Source organism: Coenobita brevimanus, chromosome 50 (assembly GCF_032717465.1).
Source record: "Coenobita brevimanus isolate Jiangsu-jjx chromosome 50, ASM3271746v2, whole genome shotgun sequence".
NCBI lineage: Eukaryota > Metazoa > Arthropoda > Malacostraca > Decapoda > Coenobitidae > Coenobita > Coenobita brevimanus.
This window is the reverse complement of record NC_137003.1, coordinates 44,772,687-44,795,180: the sequence shown is the minus strand read 5'-3', so window position 1 is coordinate 44,795,180 and position 22,494 is coordinate 44,772,687. Positions and strand designations below refer to the sequence as shown.

At 40.6% G+C, this 22,494-nt stretch overlaps 1 non-coding gene across 1 annotated transcript; it reads right to left on the bottom strand.

The window, feature by feature from the left end:
• Nucleotides 1-15,059: 15,059 nt before the first annotated feature.
• LOC145399924 (5S ribosomal RNA) lies at nucleotides 15,060-15,178 on the bottom strand. Its single transcript, XR_013897370.1, has one exon. It is a non-coding gene; the product is annotated as a 5S ribosomal RNA (ribosomal RNA).
• Between the last annotated feature and the right edge of the window lie 7,316 nt (nucleotides 15,179-22,494).

Here is a 22,494-nt window from a genome sequence, read left to right as displayed (position 1 = left end):
TTGGCCTAAAATTGGAATTCTCCATTCTGAATGCTGAGATGAATAAAAGATTAGCACTAGAATATGATACTAATCATGGTGTTATGGAAAAGACATAGGACTGGAGCTTTGTCTTTTTCTGCTAATGAGATCTATAAAATGAGTTGCAAAAGGATGAACATCTATCTATCTACACACAGATGCCTCAGTCCCACAGCAGGTAGCCACAAACAAATTGCCTCCATGTTGCCCTGTCCCTGCCATTTTGCTTCTCTCCCCACAACTTACACCCCCTTCTCCCATATACATCTCTACTCCATCCCACCATCTCATCCTTGGTCTCCCTCTCTCAAATGTGCCTCTACATTTCATCCCTCCACCTCACTCACAGACACTCTCCTAGCTAGTTTCTCACTCTCCATCCTCTCCATATCAATGAACATCTGGGCCAAATTAAAGTCAACAAACTATAGTACAATGAAGAAATGGCTGTAAAGAGGGTAAGAAAGAGGTGAAGTGCATCAAGAAGCAGAGTGACAACCAGCATAACAACAAACATATTCACCTTGTGAACCACATTTTCATTAATTCATTCATCATCTAATCCTGTGCTGCCCTACGAGCAGCGTAGAAGCCTGGGGCTAGGCAAGTCCGTCCTGACATCTAAGACACATGACCAGCCTCACTCATCCCTGAGTGGCATTACATACATGAGCAATAAATCCCAACCATCCCTTCGATTCAAACCTGCCCGGGCTCATTCCGACTGGAGCGCCTTAATTACCCACTGAACCACCAGGTGCCATACTTTGGTTATATGGTTACCACCCAGTGTAGTAAATGGTTCCTGGTGTACAAGAAACAATTTGGCTTGTCACTCAGTGTAGAGTCTCTCACACACAGAAAGAAGAGTAAAGAATGAAGACGAGAAAGACAGAAGAGGAAAGAAGAGAAGGAAGGAAGGGAGAGGAAAGGACAGGCACCTGACAGCAGTACTACATCGAGTGAGTGGATGGTAAGCACCCCCACCTACCACTACCAAACTGCATGACAATGGCAATTCTCCAACAAAATCTCAAGAGCAGATCACAGAATACCCAGCTGGTGACCCATTTCCATTCCTAGATCAGCTGGGGCACTGCTACAGCTCTGAACACCTTACCCAGATAACCTTATACACCCAGCTGAGAAGGAAAAAGAACCTAGTGCCACCACCAGACCAAGCAGCACAACTAGGAATCTGGATAAACCATCACTCATTGTGGTAATATTCTAGGGAAAGACTTGCACCAAGCAAAAATGTACTGCCTGCTTTAATAGCCCCTGGTTGGTTTACAGACACTGATTTATGCTCTCTTCTTCCTCCACTATTACTGTTTCTCAGTTCTTTTCTGACACTCACAGTATTTCCCTAACCCTCTACTACAGTGCAAACCTGTACATAGGCTCCACTTCAATCTCTGTGATGATTGCTTTTCTCAATAAATATTAACCTCTACTACCAAATACTGTCATGTGTTTTGTATTAAATTCTTGCAATTATCAGATAATTCTCTTCCATTTAGAGATGGCTTTCAAATCAGTGGAGTTAAACAGTGTCTTTGAAAATTTTATTCCTGGCACAAATTCCAGTACTGTATGGGGTAATTTTATTTGGAGGTAGCAAGATTAACCTAAGAGAGAGAGAGAAAAAAAAGGGGTGAAGTGGTCAAGGGGTTCCTGGCACCTCCTCTCTCCAATCACTGAATGCAATTCTAACTCCCCAATGAATTACTGAACTAAATCAAACAGTATTCTCATTCCAAGTGTTAACCCTGTAATGACAAAGAGTTCTCTTAACTGAACGACATCACTAAGTTATAGTATAAATACAAGTCCTAGGTGCACCAATAGCCAATAAGTTACTCAAGATAAGACATGAAACCTCTTGACTGCTAAGATTTCTCTCAGTTGAAAAGGTCTTTTGATATCATCCTGAATATATTACCCAAGTGCACCAACTGCAGGTCAAGGGTTATAGTGCTGTGAAGATGATCAAAATAGGTTAGGAAATGTTTGTAATATGCAAAGGTTTATGACGGATGAAATAAGAACAAGAGCCTGTAAGGGATGCCGAATGAGCTTTTCAGCAGGTGATGAGCCTGAGTAAAGTTATATTAGTTTACGTTTACTTTTCTTCCAGTCAACAGTCACACATGCAATGACCTGTCGTAGGCAATATCATTTAATTTTACACTATAGTAAATTTACACATAAGAGATAAAAGCCTCAGTAAAGGCATGGCAAACAACCCAAAATCTCAAAGCAACCATTAAACAAAATTTTTCTGAATATTTGAAGCTCTACCAGGGTGACTTGGTCAAAAATGTTCTGCAATGGGACTTTCTTATTTTACTAGAGTTGGGGGCTTCACAGTACATACAAGAAGGGATTACTGTACCCTACAAGCAGGAAGAGAGGGAGAAGGCTGCTGGGGAACTAGTATTTACAGTACTGTACTTCATTTCTTGATAAATGTGAGTTGCATTTTTAGCTGGAACAAGTGAGCTTCCATTGTGTATCCTCAATGTCACATAAGAAACATGAAACACAGCATTTTCAAGAAATATTTATTGTCATCAGCATGGTACATCACAGATCCTGTGGAGAGAGGGGGTCTGGTATCACATTAGCCTGAAACACAACTTAATGACCCACTAAAACAACATCAATAACAACAACAACAACACTGGTGCAACAGTACAAATAATTGCATTGTGAATGCATGCCACTACGATGCAGCAATAAATCAATTTTAGAACACATGATGTACTTAAGATATTTTCAAAAAACAACTGGACAACACATGACCTATGGTCATATACAGTTAACTAACACATGCGTATTTAGTTCTTAAAAGCTTTTCGTGCTTTGGTACATTAACAGTTGCATACCACAGATTAATGAAAACCTTATAAGCTATTGTAAATAACTAAGTAAAGCTCCTGGGTTTAGCTTTGGTTACCTGAACACATTACAAATTAAACAGTCGGCTTATGTATACAGTATTGTATTGTATTCATTCTGATGTATGGAAAGTGTTATGTGGATTTTATGCTATTCATAGTGCTCTACTTCTATGGTACGAATATGTTATACAGCACAATAGTACAGTAACCTCTCAACTAAAGCGAGTTTAAACAGTGCGTTTTCGTTTTAACTCAAGCAAATTTATAAGGAGATACGTTTAACTAATAAGGGTTTCTAGATTTAACGCGACTTTACACGTACGTGATGTTATCAAATTAGCCTCATGCACCTTGGCCTGACAGACCGTCTCGGGGATGGTTTAATTTATTCAGTTGAAAAAATACATATGTATATTGTATCTGTTTCATTATGGTAAGTTAAGTCTTTTCATATCTGGACAGCAGAGCGAGGAGGGGGAGCAGCGGGAGGTGAGGGAGGGCTGGAGGAGGGGGAGCGGGGTGAGGAGGGACAGCAGCAGACGACGATTGATGCATAGATGAAGTGATGCTGTGTGTTGTTATTGTCTGTGAGCTACTTACCATGATGAAAATGTTGCTTTTACTGTATTGTTTCTATGACCTACTAATGTATTAATAATGTTGAGGAACTTTCACAATGCCGTGAAAGTAGCAAAACTGAAAGAAAATCCACGTAAAAAACGAAAACAATACTGTATGTATTTGGGGAGAAGTAAACAATGCTTCGGCCCAACTAGGGCTAAAATGTTGTTTACTTCTCCCCAAATATACTGTTTTTGTACGTGGATTGTCTTTTAAATTAATATTGTTGCTTTTAAGTTTAGAGTAGCATAACTTCCCAAATGGGTAGACTTTCCCAGAGTCCAAGAACGTAACCCCCAATATTACCACTGTTTCTTATGGGAAAATTATGTTTAAATAACGCGCGTTTTTAGATAACGCGACCTTCCAGGAACATAACCTTCGTGTTACTTGAGAAGTTACTGTACTACATGTATTTCATGGGCTGTAGATACTAAAACTAAGTGTTTGGAAATATTAATAACAGCTTCCCTGATAAGGTGTGCAAGTATGTGTCTGTCAATGGCATAATATGAATGTGTGTATTCATGTAATGAATAAGATGAGTAACAATGCTCTGCAGCTCATCTAACACAGTCTATTCTTTTAATAAAAAAATGCTGGTTTACCATTTTTCATATCATATAACCCATGTATTCATTCATATTTTGCCATATTTACTTTGTAACGTTCACTGTTAATAATTCAAAACACATTGGCCATTTTTAGGATGGGATCTTGCTGAAATTTTTTTTCTTGAAAAATCAGTTAATTGCTACTGTCTCAATATCAAAATTCAAGAGAATGTTACACCAGGGCTGGCTGGGAACATTACACTGCAGTTAAGCAAATTTCAGTAAACCTGATAATACAAAACTTCCTAATGAAATTTCAATGTTGTGTAATCTTGCAAACTTCTCACTGAGAACTGGTTTAGTACTCTAAAGGATAATATTTTCTATGCGTGCTCACCTTAAAACTACCAGCATTAAACAAATGTGAATGGTAGATCAGGGCAACTCATTTTACCCCTCGTAATTACAGTATTTATGTACACAGTCCTTTCAGTCAAAAATACTCCCCAGATGCTACTCACAATTGAGTTTTCAAAGATGTATACCCTGTTATAAATCGATATTTTGTACTTCCACTCAAATGGAAAACAACAAAAATATTTTTCTCCTTCACGTTAATACCTGTGGTCGTTGTGTTTAAGCACTTAGGTAACTAACATATTGCAGAAAAATAGAGAAAAATACTTTATATATATTTACTGTATAGATATATACTGTATATATAGCTACTGTATACTTAATATATATTATCAATAAGTGAAATAGTAGGCCTCAGTTTATGCTATTCCTATGAAATATTTGGTTCTTAAGTGAATTACATTACAAAATAGTAATTTCTTAGCATGAGTATTATACTTAGAATGCACAGTTTCTGCAAATGTACTCTGAAACAAATTTAAATCAAATTCTTTGAAAGCTCCCACCCACACATTTAATAACTTCATACATTTCTTTTACTCCAGGTCTCTTAAAATTTTGGTACAATACATTCTGGGCCAGGACATTCACATCATTCCTGTATACAGTACTTCAGGTTAAATCATGCTACACCAGTATATACACAGTGTTAGCATATAGATGATGAAATAATGAGAATTGCAGTGGAGTCCTCTGCAGCCAATGACTATATTTTTGCTTTTTCAGAACATGTGGGAATAACACTGGCCATTCAGAATATGTATTAACTGTGTTGTGTTTTGCCCTATTACAGGTACAGAATTTATCGCAATTTCAAAACAGTAGTTTGTTGGCTAACTGTTTAGAATAATAGGGGCTTACTATCAAGTACTGTATTTTCCAATTTCAGTCACACAGCATTCGCAGTAACCTCCCCCCCCCCCACCTTATTAACTAAGATGATAAAATTTACTTCCAGAGATGTTCAAGTATATCAACAGAAAATATACTCCAAACATCCAAGGACGATGCTGACTTTTGTTCCGCCCCACAAACAAATATAGAACAACTCAATATGCACTGCTGTGTCCTCTTCATTTGTAGATTACAGGTGAAACTTGAACATGTACTTACAAAATAAATATACTGAATCTTACAGTGCTATAGTACATGAACCGCACCAACAACACCATTCCCTTATCTACACATATACAGTATTAGGAGCTTTGTTCAGACTAGTTACTTTAGTTCACAGTAAGTATTTGGTATAATTACTTTTGGTTCTTTAAGCCTTGACTACATGTATCACTGCATCCACACTAGAGACTTTAAAGCTGGATTATTGAGTTGACTGTAAGTTAAAGTTGAGGTACCTCAGAAAAGTGGCTATTATACAGACACACATAGCTAAGTAAAAATATCACTTTTCTACATTAACAACAGCAGCATGCTTCATTAAATACCAAACTGTACTTCATACTAATACACACCATACACCTGAAGTGTATATGCACAGCTCACAGTACAGTGAAGTATTTATTTTTTTTTAAATATTTTTTTAAATTTATGATATACAGAGGGTCAGCTACAGAGATTATGAACATAAGTCCTAAACACAATACTGTACTGTACTATCTTGTTCTGAAATTAGAATGTGGTAGCTGATCAAAGAAATAACCGAGATTACCTCCAGCCTTAGGAATGAAATCATGCTGAAATGCCACAAAGGTTTGAAGCTTGTAAAAAGGGGTCACAGAGAACAAGAATCAAACTGGACTGGTCAGAAGACCTATATGATCTTCTTTTCTGACTCAAGTTTTGTACAAGTGGAGGGATAGTCCACATAATGCCCCCCCCCCCATATCTCTCTCCTAAATGAATTTTCTTATTTGTGTAATACATATTCAGTCACATATTATCGACGAACACATTCCTCATATTGGTGCTCATCGAGTACTGTCAAATTGTAATATTATCTAGATGATTTAATGGTTCAGCGAGTGATCACTGTTGTCAACTTCATGGCACTTTCATCAGTATATAAATCATTCCTGTTTCTTCTTTTTTTCTTCTTCCCTACAAAAATTGCTACCAACTTGTTACTCAAACTTTCAAGCATTCGTTCTCTCCTTCAATTAATGATAAGAACAAATCCCTTCTTTACATGCATTCCCATGACATCTGCAACTTACATATTAAAAAAAAGTTTGTAAAGCTGTTTTCACCTTGTCTTTAAATTTTCCTTAAATCTGCCTTACTATTTCACCTCATGCCTCTTTTCCTCTACTCAGCTAACTGAATTGCATAAATTCTCTTCACGGTCTTTTTATTCTTTTAACCTAAGCTCAGGGTTTTTATTTTTAATCAGTCACTGATTAGTGTTTACACAGTACATTTTACATAAAAAATAAAAGTTTTCTTTCATCCACTGTATAATAGAATCATAACTCGTCAGTACCAGACCTAACAGCGGTTAACATCTCCAAATTCCCTTTTTAAAATCTTAAGACATAAAACCCATCAAGGTTCTTACTGATCTAATTATTCCCTGAAACGAATCCATCATCTACAATACATCAGTCTTACCTGACTGGTCCTAACCAATCATGAAAATGAAAATAATGCAGAGTCAAACCTACTATAAGCAGTCTTACAATATTTCATGCAACATTAAAAACAACTTGCAATTATGGTGTATTGGCCATTAATGTAGTATTTTTGGAACAAAATGTTTAAGTTCTTTAGTGGTACCTGAGTATTGTTAATCAGTTCATACAGTACATAATATACATACTACATACATGTTTAGTATAATATAGTATATCAAGTAAAATAATAACAAATACCATACAGCAAAATAAACAATGATATAACTGTTCCTTTACTCCACGCAGCTATCAATGTTCTGACCATTAAGGTTTTGTTAATGTTCATTCTGCGGTTGGCCTCTCTCGCTTCTTTACAAATACAGTATACTGAAAATGCCTGGTACATTTTGACTTCTCAGTCATTTGTTCAATGCTTTTGAAAAATAATACAATCTATTTAGCCCAGTGACCAAAATACACAATGCTTCCACTATATATCTAACTGCTTATCTCCCCTTGTCTCCTTTCTTGTCACTCAGGGGTGTCCTTCTCAGGTTCTAGCTCTGTGCGGTGCTGCCTCCAGGAGTGACGTCGGACACTCTCCCACTGAGTTGCGCTATAGGGGCAGGAGGAGCAGTGGTATAACTGCACCCCAGCCAGGCCCCCTCCTCCATGAGTCCGAAGGTGGCGCAGCAACACACTCTCACTGGTGCCAACATAACCACAGTACGGGCACTTCAGTGGGTATGAAAGGGCAAGGGGACTGGTAGTAGGGCTAGAACCTACAGGGCTGACTGGAGGAAGTGGGCTGATAGGTAAAGTAGGTGGCAATGGGCTGGAACGAAGTGGAGATGGCTGGGTGACACACGGACTTAAAAGGACCCCAGTGTTCCCCACAGTGATTGTAGGGGAAGCTGTGTGAGAGGGAGAGGAAGTAGGGGCGGAGACAGAGGTGGTGGTGGTGGTGGTGGTGGTTGTGGTGACGAGGAGGCCAAGTTCACGTCTGCTCTTCACCCTGATGCGGCCCTACAAAGAAAAATAATGGCAGCTTAGCACAATGTACCAACAGCCACCACCACCATCACAACTACTGCCGCCACCACCACCAGCATCAGCACCATCACCACCACCACCTTTCTCGAACTTTTGCTATAAAAACCCCTTTCTTTCAATTTCACGCAGAGAACAGTTATGCAATTATCCAAATTCCACACAAAGCTTAAAAATAGTAATTATCTCTTTTCTTAGATACTGTAAGCTGAAATTTTCTATATTTGATTAAATGTAGCATCTGAACCAGATTATTGAGAGAGAGAGAGAGAGAGAGAGAGAGAGAGAGAGAGAGAGAGAGAGAGAGAGAGAGAGAGAGAGAGAGAGAGAGAGAGAGAGAGAGAAATCATGCTAATTAAATATTTGCAAAACTTGACTTAAATGCTGAGAATAAAGACAGATATAATATGGAAATCAAGGATTTACTTCTCATGTACTAAACAATAATAAAAATTTACCATCATTTAATACTGTATTATCAAAATGTCCTAGGTGAGCCATGAACAGCAGTCAAGGGAAGTGTAATTTTAAAAACTAGAAGGGAAAATGAATCCTGTATACAAACAACAGAGTCAAATGAAACTTGACCACCTTGGTTGTAAGTAAAGAGTGTAAAGTCTGGGTCTGTGGGAAACTTTCTCTTGTGTCGGATGACACATTGGTTGTTTCGATAGAGGTTTAGATGACTGACGTGTGAAATGTGTTTGATGAGAGTATAGGCTTGTTGTTTGTTTGAATGTATGATGTCTGTTGTTGTGATGGCAGTGTGTGATTGTGTAGTGATGCTGTTGGAGAGTGTGATGTTGTTCACTGTTTTGTAGAGTTTGCTAGAGTTTGTTTTGTGATCAAGTGTTTGGAGATAATTTTTCTAATTTAGTGTTTGCTGCTCTGATTTTTTATTGTTTATCTGAGTATTGAGTGCTTGTATTTGTTGAACGGTGTCTTGTGTATGAGGTGTTGGGGAGTGTTGTAGTGTGTTGCGTTGACTGATGAGGCCATGAATTTCTGGTGTGAAGCTGGGACTGTCTCCTTCTGTTGCCTCTGGGGATGTGTCATCTGTCTGTGTATTCAATAATTGTATTGAAAGTGTGCACAGCAGTGCTGATGTTTGTGATGGGTGTACTGTTTAATGATTCAAAGCGTTGTACTGTTTCAGTTGTGAAGGCCTCCCAGTTGGCTCTCTTGTATGTGTATGTGTGTCTGTTGCCAGCTGGGGTGATTCTGGTTTGGTAGTGATGATGATCGGAAGGTGGTCAGAGCCATGGGTTTTCACCACTCTCCAGGATGTTGTGAGGGCGAGGTTTGGGGAGCAAAAGATGATGTCTGGGGATGATGGTAGGAAGAAAGCTTGGTGTGAGATAAGGGTATGTTGATGGAGATTGTTGAGGTTGAAAAGATTATCTGTTTGGGATTGTAGTACCAGCCCTCTGCCTGTGTCAGGGTTATTGAAATGCCAGGTCAATGCCTTGGCACTGAAATCACCACCCAGGATGGTGGTGGGTATATTAGTAATGTGGTGTCCTTGAGGAGAGTAACTGTGTGGTACTGTGGGGGATGACTAGGGGAATAATGTATGTAATGGCAATTGTTATGTGTGATATGCTGCCAGTGCATATTTTAATTGATTGTATTTCTGTTGTGGTGTCATGTGAGGGGAGAAGTGATTTTGTGTGTGCACTAATATCTGAAAAGTTGATGAATTGGTGTACCAGGGTGATGATTCCACCACCACTGCGTTGTATAGTATAGTGTTCATCACTGCTTCTGACCACCATTATCATCACTTTATTCCATACTCTGTCTCTTAAAAGACAGGTCATTTAACCATTTCTAAATCTCTGTTCATAACATGAATGCAATATGTAGGGTTCCGTTTTATGTTTTCTAAGTAAAATTCATAATAAAAAAAAATAATTAAAAAATATATACAGGTAAATGAACACATATATCTCACTAACGCCTTCCCCTTCCTTGGAATTCCTCCACAATGAATGGCTATGACAGAAATATCTCCATGCTGTACTGTCTTTATGTATCATTCATGATCTTTCAACCAGCTTTCATTTATCCCTAACTCTCTCAGTCATAAAGTGGTCAACTCTCTTCTCCCACATAAGTGAAGTCTTTCTCTTTTAACATCAATGACGACATTACTCTAAAAAACACGCCTTGTCAGTCTTACTTTTCTGGTATTCTATCTATCTATCTATTGCCAGACGCCTCAATCCCGTACAGGGTGGCCACAACCAAATCGCCTCCACGTCGCCCTGTCCTCCGCCATTTCACTACCCTGCTCCCAACTCACACACCCCTCTCTCATATACCTCTCCACCCCATCCCTCCATCTCATCCTTGGCCTCCCCCTCTCTCCCCCCCCCACCTCACTCACATACACTCTCCTCGTCAGTCTCTCACCCTCCATCCTCTCCACATGGCAAACCACCTCAGTGTGTTCCTCCTAATGCTTCCTATCACATCCACATCCACACCTCAATGCTCCTTTATATCCTCATTTGTCAGCCTGTCTCTCAATGTGACTCCACAGGCTCCTCTTAAATAACTCATTTCCACTGCTGGTATTCTGCCTACATTTATACCACTTCAGTGTTTCATTTCATCTGCACTCTGCTCTCTAGTTTTGTTTTTAAACGCTCCAATATGCTTGCATGCATTGGCCTTGGTCACCTAATGGCATCTCTCTATGCTGCTCAATCTCTGGCAGCCTCCTTATTCAGTCCCTTTTCCCTGAGGTCACACTCAAAGACCTTGTCCCAGGTCTTTTTTGGTCTACCTCTCGCAACCCTGCTCCTAACAACAATCTCACTTTCTGCACCCAATTATTATCCCCTACCCTCTCCACATGCCCAAACAACCTCAATCTACTTCTCCTCATCACACCAATACACTCCAATCCTATCCCACCTCTCAACTCTTCCATCTTAAACTTAGCATCCTCAGGCCTCGCACTCATGGATGCACTGCACATCCACCTAATTACTGTCATTTCTGCACGTCTGAGCCTGTGAATATCCTTTTCCTTTACTACCCAGGGCTCACTACCATACAGCATTACACTCCTAACACATGCCACATACAAAGATCCCTTAGCACGGAGGGAGAGCCCCCCCTCAATGTCAGGACAGGCTACAGCTCCCTGAACTGCTTCCAACCACTCCTCACCCTTGCCACAGAGCTAGTTCCAGCCCCACCTCCAGCACATAACATGTCTCCCAAATAACAAAACTCTTCCACACACTCAAGAGACTCACCAGTAAAATCAATCCTTTCATGCCTGACAATCCCCACATGCTCACCCTGACACACTGCACACAATATCAGCATTACCTCGCACTCTACTGCAAATACCACTACATCTCAAATGCACCCACTTATCACTAACCCTGCACAAGACGGAAATACTTCCCACACCCTTGTGACAAATTGTACATGGCCACTCTCCCTCTTCTTTGGCAGTACTGCCACCAGCCCTAGATACCATCACTTTTGTTTTATCTGCAATTACTCTTAAGCCCCTTGTGCCTCATACCATTTCTCAACTTCCTAAATCTTTCCTTTGCCTCCCTTTCATTCTCTGCAACCAACACCAAATCATCAGCATACAACATCTCCCACAGGAGTCCATTTCAGAGGTAAGGTAAGAGGGCTTCATGTACCATGATAAACAACAAGGGGCTCAAGACTGACCCCTGATGTACATCAACAATCACGGAAAGTTCATCACTCAAATCTCCATTCACTCTTACCTGGGTGCGAGCACCCGCATACATAGCCATAACCATCCTAACCAGCCACTCCTCGATCCCAAGCCTTCTCACTGCTCACTTCACCACCTCCTTACGGACTCTGTTGATGGCCTTCTCCAAATCAACAATAACAAAGTACAGATCTCTTTTCTTGAAGTTGTCAAACAGTGAATATGGCATCAGTGGTCCCTCTGCCTGTCATAAATCTCTATACCATATATTTTGTACAGTTTCTTATTCTTCACTCCATCTGTAAATTTTACCCAACCTTTGCTCACAAGATGCTCAACTCAACATTTCTCCCTAACTATGTTCAAGTTTTACACTCATATGCAGTGTTAGTAAATGTTCACTGGCCCTCAAGTCCCCTCTTCATTTCCAAAACAACCTCTTCCTAATAAATACTGGTCAGTTCTCCTATCACACATCTTTCTTAAAGAATTCTCTGTCTTGCTTCATCAACCACGCACAACACTGCTCCCACTTACACATACTGTACCTAAATTTTATACTTTCTCCAAGCCCTCAGCCCTTAGTCTGATTCTAAAGTTCAATTATCTTACAGTAAAACCTCGATATAACGAACTTCAACAGAGCAGAATTCACTTGTACTGGAATCAAGGAGCCAACTGGACTAAATTCTTATACTGTATATTGGAAACAGTCCGACAAAGCCAGAAGCAGTCCGGACTGCCTGACCACTTCAACTATGTTCATCACAATAAGGTAAATAAAAGACACGTTTACCAGTGTACAGAAGAGTATTATTAAATATATTATACCATTTGATTACAGCAGAGAATGTACTGTATAATACACTATAGTACACCAATGGCAGTGAAAACAGTTTGAAAATCATTGGTGCAATCCGGACTAATGTTTGATACCTGTACAGTACACCCATCCCTCACTATTCAGCTGGAATGCTTTCCATAAAAAGTGGTTGAATAACGAACAGGTCGAATAACAAACCAAATTCTCTCATAAGATTGTTAAGAAATAGGGGTGTTAGGTTCCTGACCACCTTCTTCATTCATTTCATTTCATTTCATTTTTAAAGGCTCCAACATGCTTTTAAAAATGAAATGAAATGAAATGAATGAGGAAGGTGGTCAGGAACCTAACCCCCCTATTTCTTAACAATCTTATGAGAGAATTTGGTTTGTTATTCGACCTGTTCGTTATCCTCAGTCAAAAAATATTTAAAAAGATGGAAAAATACTGGTATATATGATCGAAAGTGTCACAGGGATTTGAGGTGTTTTCTTTTAGTGGTAGGTGGTGTTGACCATCATCCACTCACTTGATGTAGTGCTGCCTACTTCTTCCTTAGCCTTTATCATTCTTTTTCTGTGCCTGCCCTCCTCTCTTCCTATTTCTCCCATCTTTCCTGTCACTTCTTATTGCTTTTCTTTCCTTTACAGGTGGCTTTACACTGAGTGACAAGCCAAATGATTTCCTGTAAGCCAAGAAACCATTTACAATGCTGGGTGGTAACCACATAACCAAACCATATGTGCTCCCTAAGTGTCAACAAGTGGGTTGGTGGAGGGTTAGTGCCCCTCCCTGTAAAACAAATAACTCAGAGTCAAATGGCCACCCTTTAGGGGATTATGGCATCTGGCAATAGACAGATAGATCTTTTAGACCTATGTTCTCATGGAAAATTATTTTATCACTACACACATCTCAGATGACTGACATTTTTTTTTTTTGGGGGGGGGGGGGGGGGAAATAGTGGAGAACAAATGAAATATACCTACTTAGTGATATTAAAGAAAGCTGCCTGAACGCCTTCGATAGCATGTTTATTGTTGATCCTGCCGACTGGACATGACATCACCACACCAAACTCAAATGTATTCAATTTAAATCCATAAATAGCAGTGGAGGCCTAACTGGAAGCGCTGAAACCTAACTGGAGGGCTTTGCCCCCAGTACCCCCCAGTGGTTATAACCTACAGTACATAACCTAGTGCAAACTAAGAAGTGTATTCCATAAAACTGGCGCCAAAACAGTATTGTACATTAAGAGTGTCTGTTAATCATTGGCGCAATCATCACCAGGGTTGCCATTTTGTACTTTTCATTACCAAATGTTGGCCAATTTGGTATTGAAAAATTTGTCTGGTAATGAATCAGCATGATCCATTACCAAACGGATTTTTCACATGTATGAAGATACAGAGGATGGAGACGGTGGATTGTCTGTTCTCTTTGATTAATCTGCTAGCCTACATAGTGCAAAAATAATCAACATGCTGCTAATTACATGGAGAGTAATTATTTCCATTTGTATACAAAATTAGTGAAAAATAAATGCTTGCTTTGAGAATTTGGTAATGGAAAGGTAAATTTGGCAACGAAAACTGAGGAGTTTGGTGATGTGGCCAAGTTCAGGTCTGGTAACCCTGATCATCACCTGACCATGCAATGGCAAAACACTCAGGTTGCTGAGCGTATGACCACCTGACAGGGATGATAGTAGGGGTCTTGGGTGGAGCCATGGTGGTGTTGTAGTATTCCACGAGGCTAAAAAGAAATGCAGACAGATGAAGAGGCAACCGATCAACAGGGCAGAGCGCAGGAGTCAGGCAGCTCAGCCGATTTATCTGGCGGCGAGCGGTCTGAATTGTCAAAATGGCGGGAATAACCATGTCGAACAACAAAAATAGGTATAGATATATTAATGCTGAAACAACGAATTGTCGAACAACAATCAGTCGAAAAACAAGGGATTTGTGTATATCGGAAAAACTCCGGGTAAGCGGGGGGAAGCCCAGATGTCACTTTGGTCGGAATTTTGCTATTTTTGGAATGGCTTGGGCCCCAATTAGTCTATTATGGTGAAGTTTTACTGTAATTCTTTTCTGGTGACTTCAAGTGGGATCTACATCAAAAACTTCAAACCCTATATTCAACCTTCTTAATCTTACTCTTAAACAGCATTAACCATTGATCTCCTCCTCCACACACTGTCTGATTCACTTAATAATAATGATAATAATAGTAATAATAAATAATAATGATAACAATAATTCATTCATTCATTCATTGCCAGACGCCATGTATCCCATACGGGGTGGCCAATGGCTTAGAGTTAATTGTTTTACAGGGAGGGGCACTAATCCTCCACCAACCCCACTTGACATGTAGGGATGCCAACAGCATCTGGTGTTCCCAGGCGGTCACCCATCCAAGTACTAACCAGACCCAACGTTGCTTAACTTCGCTGATCGGACGGGAAGCGGTGTACTCAACGTGGTATGGCCGTTGGCAATAATAATAATAATAATAATAATAATTATAAAAATAATAATATTAAAAATAATCCTGTAATAATAATAATCCATCCATCCATCATCTGAACCTGTATTGCCCCATGAGAAGCGTAGGAGCCTGAGGCTAGGCAAGTTGGTCCTGACATTTTAAGATGAGAGTGATCAGCCTCACTCATCCCTGAATGGCATTACGTGAGCAATAAACCAAAACCACCCATTGCATATGAACAGACACAGACTCAATCCAGTTGGAGTGCCTTAATTACCCACTAAACCACCAAAAGCCATATTTTGGTTATTTGGTTACCACCCAGTGTAGTCAACGGATTCCTGGTGTACAAGAAACTATTTGGATTGTCACTCAGTGTAGAGTCATCCATGGACAGAAGGAAGAGAAAAGAATGACATAAGAGGAAAGAAGGGAGGACGAGAGGAAAGAGCATCCATGTGAGAGCAGCACTACACTGAGTGAGCAGATGGTGAGCATCCCTACCTACCACCAAAGTGCCCCTACCTACCACCTAATAATAATAATTATAATAATAATAATAATAATAGCAACAACAATAATAAAAATAATAATAATAATAATAACAACATCTATCTATCTAACTATTGCCAGACGCCTCAATCCCGTACAGGGTGGCCACAAACAAATCGCCTCCACATTGCCCTGTCCCCCGCCATTTCACTGCCCTGCTCCCAACTCACACCCCCTTCTCTCATATACCTCTCCACCCCATCCCTCCATCTCATCCTTGGCCTCCCCCTTCCTCTCCTCCCCTCCACCTCACTCTCCTTGTCAGTTTCTCACCCTCCATCCTCTCCACATAGACAAACCACCTCAGTGTGCTCCTCCTAATGCTTCCTATCACATCAACATCCACACCACAATGCTCCTTTATATCCTCATTTGTCAGCCTGTTTCTCCATGTAACTCCACAGGCTCCTCTGAAATAACTCATTTCCACTGCTCTCACTCTTGACTTGTGTCCTTCCAACAACGTCCAAGCTTCACTTCCATACGTTAGAGTTGGTATCACAATATTGTCATGCTGTAACTTTTTCACTACCATGCTCACTTCCCAATTTCTTATCACTGCTTTCAAGGAACCAGCAACCTTTCTTCCTTATTGTACCCATTCAAGCACTTCACCCTCCAAACTTCCATCCTTACTCATCACACTCTCCAAGTACTTAAACATACTCACATTTTCCATCTCCTCACCATCCAACCTCACTGTACATTCACAGCTTCACCTCTCTCAAAGACCATCACTTTACTCTTCCCTACATTCACCTTTTGATTCTGTTTCTTACACACTCTTCCAAACTCATCCACCTAGCCTTGCAGCTCCCCTTCATCTTCACTTAACAACACAGTATCATCTGCAAACAACAGTACGGGGAGTTTCCAAACACTACCCTCTCTCACTAGGGCCACTCCAACATCCACTGCCCTACCTTGTATCTCTTTTATTACCCCATCCATGTACAGACTGAACAACCATGGAGATATGACACAGCCCTCTTTCAACCCAACCTTCAAAGGGAAAAATTCACTCAGTTCACCATCCACACGCACTGCAGCCTTAGCACCACCATTCATACTCTTCACAGCATTCAACAACTTCCCATCTACTCCATATATTCTTAATACTTTCCACAATCCTTGTCTATCCACCCTGTCATATGCTTTCTCCAAATCCATGAAGGCCGCATACAACTTCTTTCCCTTCTCTAAAAACTTCTCCACTAAAGATCTAAGAATGAATATCTGATCTACACCTCTTCCCTTCCTGAAGCCTCCCTGTTCTTCTCCAACTAATTCCTCTGTTATTTCCCTAACTCTGTCAATAAGTATCTTACCATACACTTTTCCTATTACACTAAGAAGCCAAATGCCCTATGATTACTACACACGTCTTTTTCCCCTTTTCCTTTGTACAAGGGAAAAATTGTATTTGACTTCCAATCCTCTGGGACTCTACCTTCCTCCCAGGCCAATCTGTACATCTTCCACATCCATTCTACTACTATCTCTCCCCCATGCTTCAACATTTCACCACACACACACCAACAATTCCTGGGGCCTTCCCCAATTTGACTTTCTGCATTGCTTCCACAACTTCTATCCTACTGATTTCTTCCTGTCTTCTCACCTCCCTCCTTCTCCCAGCCATCCCCCAACCACTTATACACGCAATACTTCCATTCTCTATGTTCTACAATTCCTTAAAGTGTTCTCTCCATCTGCTCACTTTTTCTCCCTTCTCCACTAGTAATCTACCATTTTTATCTTTCACTCCCCTACTAGCTTCACTGCCACCCTGTCTTACTCTCTTCACCTCTTTCCAGAACATTTTCTTACAGTCCCTCCACTTTACACTCAAATTCCTCATCCACTCTCTTCTTACTCTCTCTTACTAATCTGTTCAACTCTTTCTTCCTTTCTACATATAACTCTCTCTTCCGCCTCTCAACTTCTTCCACGCCCCTATTCCTCATCCGTTCATTGTATACATTCTTCTTTTGTGCCACAGCCTGTCTCATCCCTTCATTCCACCATGCTGTTCCTAGCACCCCCTTCCGTCTTCTCTTCACTCCACACGCAACATCACATGCTGCACATATTTCTTCTGTTAATATCGTGCACACACCTTCCACGTCCCCCATCTGCTCCAATTCATATTTACCCAATCGTTCCTCCACTCCTCTCTTATATTCTGCCTTCTCCTCATCCTCTTGTAACCTTTCCATTCTCCTTGCAACTACTCCTTCCTCCCGTCCTTCCCTTCTTCTATTTCTCCATCTTACTTGGATCTTGATTCTGGCCATCACCAAGTAGTGGTAGTAGTGGTCAGAAAGTCCACTACCCCAACCTCTATAAGCTTTTGCATCCATTACACATCTTCGCATCCTTTCATCCACACACACATAATCAATCACTGCCTTCCTTTCATTCAGTTTACCCATCCTTCTCATCACTTGCCATGTATACTTGTGGATCATTCTGTGCCCGAAGAGGGTACTGGCTATCACCAACCCCCTCCCAGCACAAATGTCCACTAATGCACTGCCATTCTCATCTATCTCAGCAGGCACACCCCACTCACCAACTATTCCATCCACCTTCACATTCTCTACTTTACCTTTTATATCACCAATCAAAAACACTCTCTCATTCCTTCCAAACTTTTCCATGCACACTTCCGCATTTGTCCAGAACTCTTCTCTCACTCTGCTTGCATGATCTTGCGTTGGCACATACACAAACACAATCGCCCACATTTGTATTCCAACTTTCAATCTCACCCAAACAATCCTTGAGCCAACAGATCCATACTCTCTTATGTTCTTCTTCCATCTTTTACTCACAACAATACACACTCCTTCTTTTGCCCTCTCATTTTCACCTACTCCTGCACACATACCTCATCCATGCTCCCATTCTTTCACACTCTCTCCTCTCCATTTAGTTTCAGTTACTCCACATACATCCACTTTCACACCCTCAAGCACCTGGACAATTTCTCTCTTTTTTACCTCATCATTCACACCCTTACATTCCACGCTGCGATCCATACCATGTCCTTTGTCCGGTCCTTGGTCGTCATCTTTTGGTCAGTCCTTGTCCGAGGCTTCTTGTTCAACTTTTTAGTTAGCTGTTTTCCGGGGAGGGGCACTAACCTGCCGCCAACCTTTTTAGTCACCTCATACAACAAGCAGGGATACTGGGGGAGTATTCTGGGGTTAGGGAGGTTTTCAAGCACTATACTCTGTTCCATATAAAGTGGCGGAAGAAGTACGCTCAAGTCCTAGTCGAACACAGGTGCCCGTACAAAGAGATTAAAGTGACCTCACCTGACTCTTTCTCCAGCCCTACCCTTCTCCTTCCTCTCCTGAGAGAGAGAGAGAGAGAGAGAGAGAGAGAGAGAGAGAGAGAGAGAGAGAGAGAGAGAGAGAGAGAGAGAGAGAGAGAGAGAGAGATTTGAACTGTTTATTGTCTAATATTCAAATATAGCAATCATATTTTATTTTCTGACCTATTATTAATTAATCCTACATCCAATCCAAACATGAATTAGTGTAATTTGAAGGCATTATTACGAGTTCTATCCTGATTGGCAAATCTAAGAAAATCACCAATTCATCGCGAAATGGCGAACCATTATAAGTATTAAAATATCAGTCATATGATTTGCTGAAAATAACTTCTATCAAGATAGAGTTTTATATAAAAAAAAATGGTGAAATATTCATTACCCTCTCTCTCTCTCTCCCTTCTCGTGTGTGTGTGTGTGTGTGTGTGTGTGTGTGTGTGTGTGTGTGTGTGTGTGTGTGTGTGTGTGTGTGTGTGTGTGTGTGTGTGATGAATAGGAAAAGAGAATGTTTATCCCTCCCCTCCCTCTCTGTTCTTTCCTCCTTCCCTCCCTCCCTCCTCTCTCTCTCTCTCTCTCTCTCTCTCTTGTATAATATTAAACAATGCATGTATATGGCTTATATTTATATTTACAACTCTTATTTACAATAAGTATACACAAGACACCTCACACAACACTTGTTTATTCATCTTCATCGCTGCTGGACTCGTTCGATATATTGATAACAAAATTTTCTACAATGTGGTTTACAGCAATGTCATTTCTCATAAATTCTTCTTCTATTTTTTTTTGTATGTGCCACACATTTCTGCCAGTTTTCTGCTATTATTTTTTCTATCGCATTTCTCGTCAGCTCTTCGATCACTCGTAATTTTCTAGAAGAATTTGAGTTTCTCTTCCTCATCATCCTTGACCTGAGCCCAAATCAGCTTTATGGGGCTGAGCTGGCAATGATAGGGAGGAAGCCGCAGCACCTGGTGACCATGATTATTGATGATTTCATCAATTTCAAACAATTGCTTGTCTTTATTTGTTTGTTTCTTCTTTTTTTTTCACTTGGTGTAGCAGCTCAGCCTTAGTGTGCAGTGGGTTATGAGGGAGGTTGTTATCAAGAAGCCACTTTATAATTTCTTGTTTTCGTAAGCTCTGTGTTGGTGCTTTATTTATGATTTTGCAGTGGTATGATGCGTTGTCCATTATTATAAGTGACCTGGGCGGGATGTTGGGAAGCATCAACAAGGGCGTTCCAGAAAATGCTGCATGTGAACTCAGGGCAAATGCTCCACCCATCTTGATCTGAGGCCAAATGCACACCTGAACCAGTACGGGTCAGCAGGTGCTCCACACATGCAGTCGCTCCTTCCTCTTCTTTGTTACCATTCATCTCAAGCTATACTCACCCAAGAGTCCCAGCATGTTCTACATATTTTTATAAGAAATGTCGATAGAGAATATACTTTATATGCGCCTCTGTGTGTGTGTGTGTGTGTGTGTGTGTGTGTGTGTGTGTGTGTCTAAGATGAATGAGAAATTTTGAAACCTGTCTTAGATAGTTTTTAAAATATTAATACAACAATCATGTAAGTTGCCAAAAGTTACACATAAGAACATACTGCAAGAAGAGAGGATAACTGCAGTAGACCTTCTGGTCCATGCTAGGCAGCTCCAACAGGAATAAGACTAATCTATGAGAATAACACAAGGACAGCACAGAAGAAGGCTCTCCACAGATAATAAAGACACACACACATGCACCTACATCTACACACACACACACACACACGAGCGTGTGTGAAGGTCACAGCCTTGCCCTTAGATCGGACTATATGAGCTCTCAGCTCCCTTCCGGCAGGGTAAAAGCTGACAATCACGACCATCAAGTGATCCTGACCGAACCGGTGAATTACACTCTCTCTCTCTCTCTCTCAGGAGAGTAGGGAGAAGGGAGGGGCTTGAGGAAAGAGGGGGATAATCCTTCAAAGGTCACCTGCGTTCTACGTTTGACCCAGACTTGGGAAGGAAAATACAGGTTTCTCTCTGCCAGTTTATATGGAACAGACTATAGTTCTTCCACTGAGAATTCACTTGTGCTCAACATACATATACAATACATCATTTTTACAATTACAAGAACCATGACATCTCTTGTACTGTATACAATACAAACTTCACCAGTAAAAAAAAATGTGAAAGCAGCAATAATTAAATCCTATCATCATCCGTCACAGTGCCTCTCTCCAGATCGTAGCACTTTGAATTTGCTTCTCTCTCTCTCTGCTACTAATACAGCATCATCAAGGATACAGGCACATCAACTTCCCAACACTTTTTCATCTAGGTTATACTTCATTCATGCACCAGTTCTTCCTGCTTTGATTTCATTTGTGGTACCATCCATAAAAATTCTATATGATCACAGCATCATGACACAGCCCAGCCTCAATCCCATTCATATCTCACACTCCCTTTCACACCGGCGCTATTTCTTGTGCAGCAGGCTTTTATCATCAACGTCCTCTCTCCAACTCAATTGTCAACTGCCACATGGCATTCTAAACAGATATCATAAAGTTTCTCAAGGTCCATCAGAGTAGCAGAAATTGATAAGATTTAAGAGTTACTCCATGCACTCCCATCTTGAGAGGCTAAAGCACTGCCCATTATTGGAGGCTTCTGCTGAAGCATGTAGCACATGGGACCAGGAGTTCTTCCTGACATCAACCAATGGTCTTTGTGTGGGATCAAATGTATGACACTATGACTGGCAGCATATGTTCTACTCCACCAGATCATGGTGCCTAAAATAATGAGTAAGGAATAAACTATGCCCTAGCTCTTTCTGTAAAAATGAAAATTTACTGCAGTGGTAAACTATATCTGTTACTTGACTGAGGTCATCCAGTAGACCATGGTAGATTTTACTGTGAGAGGATGGGGGATGATAACTGGGTGCAGAAAGCGAGAAGTGTTAATGTTGGGGGTAGGGTAGTGAGAGGTAGACCGAAAAAGACCTGGGACGAGGTCACTGAGTGCAACCTAAGGGTTAAGGGACTAAATAGGGAAGCTGCCAGAGATCGAGCCGCATGGAGAGCCACCATTAGGTGACCAAGGCCGATGCATACATGCATGTTGGAGCCTTCAAAAATGAAAACAAAATTGAAAACAAAGGAAAATTATGCGATGGAATGTATACACTCTCCTAACTGTACCATATAGCAGACCCTCAATTAGTGCAGCAAATGTATCTGGGAATTTTACTCAGAAACTTTCACCATTGAAACCCGTGTTATATAATTGGAGGGTATGGTGATATCCCAAAATTTTCTCAAAGTCCCCTCACTAATCATCTAGATAATTTTTTACCCCTCCTGATCATACCTATTTTTCACTTTAGCAGAGTGATCCCTTGGTTATGAAGCATAACTGGTG